This window comes from Coptis chinensis, chromosome 1 (genome assembly GCF_015680905.1).
Source record: "Coptis chinensis isolate HL-2020 chromosome 1, ASM1568090v1, whole genome shotgun sequence".
In the NCBI taxonomy this organism is placed as follows: Eukaryota; Viridiplantae; Streptophyta; class Magnoliopsida; order Ranunculales; family Ranunculaceae; genus Coptis; species Coptis chinensis.
In genome coordinates, this window is record NC_141456.1 from 32,255,906 (window position 1) to 32,259,603 (window position 3,698).

Below are 3,698 nucleotides of genomic sequence, written 5' to 3' on the forward strand. Positions count from 1 at the left end.
TTAGTACTGTTATTGTGTTCTTATGTATTTCAGGCATTGGAGTCGAATAAGTGCAGATATGCATCCTTTTTGCGAGATAAAGGAGCAAAGGTTGGTTGTCAAGAAGTTCTATGATTAAAGGCCAAGATTCAAGGAGAAAAAGCCTTTTTAAAGCCCGGTCAAAGTGGAAAAGTCAAAGTCAACGCGGGCAGAGATAGCACATAAAAGTCAGTAGAACTTCCGAAGGCTGTATCTTTGAACTCAGACCTCGGAATTGGGCCTACCTTATGTCAAAACGACCGTTTCGGAACGCGCTTTCTAATAGTCCAAGCCTTGACCTAATCAGAGGAGAAAAAGTGGACGAAAAGGCTGTTGAAGTTATTTCCAACTGAAAACTCCTTTGTGGACTGAAGTAATGAGGTTTTGGGCTAGATTTTTCGGCCCAAAACATGGCTCCTTAGCCCATGCACGAAATTGTGGATATTGTCTCTTCTATATGAAGAGACAAAGACTTAGCTCTTAAGTTACTAAGTTTTAATCTAGTTAGTTGTCAAGAAATTAGTTGTTAGAACAAGTTTTTAGTTTTTAGAATAAAATACTTAGTTTATATTTCAAGTTTTAGTTTCTAATTCAATACTTCATTCATAGATTTAGTTTGTCTTAAATTGATAATTAGTTATTCATAATCTTAGTTTTAAATTCAATATTAATTCTTTTTAAATCATTATACTATTGTTCAATTAGATTAATAAAGTTTAGTACTTATTCAATAATGACTTGTCCTTGTGTTAGAAATGATAGCTTAATGATTCAATGCTAAAACCTCCATTAGAGGGGTTTGAGGAAGCCTTGATGAACTTGATTGGATTAGTGTAGAAATGGTTGTAGTAATCAATTTCATTCTAGAAAATAATTGGTTCTCCATGAGAATGAGTTTGATTACTTCACATGCTGATTGTTAGTTGGTAGAGATTACCGTGAACAATTAGGGATTAGAAAGACCCAATTGTTATGCGAAAACATTGGAATTCAAATTATGACAATTCTTCGTTAGTTTATTAAGTTGAATCAAGGTGGAATCAAATTCTCCTAATTTATTCTCATATTGTTAATTTACATTTGAATTGCCGTCATTTCATTTATCGTATCTTGATTAGTTGATTCACCATCGTAGTTAATTTCAATTCCATTACTCTCACGACTTTGTTAGCTTACACGAACTAGGAAACTTCACATCTAAATGACTAGGAGTGGAACGAATTCTCTCCTCTAAACATATTGCATTGATAACGAGAGTAGAAAACTTTGATATATAAGCACGAAAATAGTTTTAGTTTTACTTACATTTGAGTTTCATCACTTATTCGTAGGTAAAACTATCGTTTTCCCTTATTATCAAATGGCGCCACTGCCATCTTAGTTGTGTTTAGTTTCATTTCCTTTAGTAGTATTAATCCTACCAAAGTCCTATTAAACCCACCTACCCTTGTTTGGTTCTAACTGTGGTTGTTTGCTTCAGAATTGATTTTTTTTCGCAAAAATACACTTAGCGCGCCACGCGCCTCATTGGCCTATTTTCAGAGCACACCCTGCGCCCATCCAAGGCAAATTCAGAGCGCACCCCGCACTGAAGTGCCTGGACATCGTCTAAGGCAAGAACGCACCTTGCGCCCTTCCAAGGCAAATTCAGAGCGCACCCCGCGCTTAAGTGCCTGGATTTCGAGTAAGGCAAGAGCGCGACCCGCACCTTTTAAATCTATTACAACATTGTCTCAACTAAAATCTATTACACCTTAAGGGAAAACAAAACATATCCTGAATGCGACGCTAACGCAAACCGCAAGCAGCAACCAACCTTTTTCAACACTAATCCTGTTAAGACTTATCAACTATGTTCAGCATTATAAATAATGCTGGTATGAGTAGCCCTAAAATATAAAACATACTAATACAGATATATACCTAATAAATAAGGCAGTTAGTTCCTCCACCGAGGCGCCTTAACATTCAACGAATAATACAACATCCTTAAGTACAATAATTAAGGCAGATAGTTCCTCCACTGAGACGCCTTAACTTCCAATTCAATAATAATAATGCATGTAGTTCCTCCATTGAGGCGCCTTAACTTCAAACCGTACTAGATCAACTGTATCTAATAATAGAATAACCAAACTAAAACTTACTCGATACTTACATTGGTGTAAGCCAAATCACAGAGTGGGTCACACCTGCATAAATAATCAATTCAACCCACCCTTCTGCAAAACCATTGTGAATGCAACCTAAATCACAATAAATCATTTATTATATATTTAACGTACACTTTGATATATCATCACAATCATTGTTTAGAGTTTCTTCGAGTGTCTCTAGAATCACGTCGTCTCTATGTCTTACCTAGTTTCCCTGGCTACCACAATCACTTCCTAACTTAACATGTACATCCACATGCCTCCCTCACATAATGCACCACTCGGTCAGTAGTTACCCTAAGCGGGATATCGCGATACAGGTAACCCTCACACGAAAAGCCATTATGTGAGTACTGCCACTATTCAACATAAAATATCGCGCATCTCGTTCTAATTTTGCGAACGGAATAATCAAGCCACTATTCAGCTACGCCAGAAGGGCCATTCAGATTCAATGAAACACCAGAAGGGCCAATCAAATTACTTACGCCCGAAGGGCCATTCAGATTCACTGAAACGTCAGAAGGGCCAATCATATCACATACGACCATCACAAGGGCCAATTCAGATGAGTTGTGGTAGCTAGGTTCTAGGATTTTTGTTACGTAATTTATTCAAGTGTCATACATTTATACCTCATAATCATTTCACTATATCATGTGCATGCCAATTAATTATTGCACTAAGCCACACTATTTAGAAATATCTCAATACATCTCATAACACCTTTCCTTTTTTTCACGTGCCAATTAATGATTGCACTAAGCCACAATCCCGTAGGAAATATCCACAAATATTATACTACCTCATAGTAGTATCTTACAGAAATAATAATTGAGCGTTTACCTTTATTTCTCCCAAAAATATTACATTTAAAAGATATCCTAACATATGATATCATTTAACAGAACAACAATTTCAACATACCACATAACGTCACAATAGCTCCAAACGTACTGCATAACATTTTTATAGCATTTTAGGAATATTATGTCTCCTAACATTTTAATCTCGTCACGTGTCAAAAATACACAACATCAACGTCAAATCTTTCTTAGATAATGACTAACCAATTATATAGGCTTTCACACCATTTTAGCATTTGATTTGTCCATACAATTTACAACATAAAATGTAGCACAATTAAACAGTTAAAAGTCTACAATGAAAGCCCAAAACCAAAACACAAAAGTCTAAATATTTAAACACCCCATTTGGATCTATATTAAGTTATATGGACCGTCCCCAAAACAAACTTGAAACTGGCCCAAAGAAAACTAATTGGTTTCGGCCCAAGCCAACTAAAAAATGAAACTTAAACTGGCCCGAAACTTTAATTGGTTCGGCCCAAAGAAATAAAAGAAATTGGCCCAAAGACTAAACTGAAAATGGCCCAAACAACTAACTAACTTAGTCCGCCCAAACAACTAAAATCTAAAGACTTTGGCCCAAAGCCCAAGCCCAACTGGTCGCCTCTTCCTCACCAAAGACCTCTCCTCCACCACCAGCCACCACTCGTCTTCC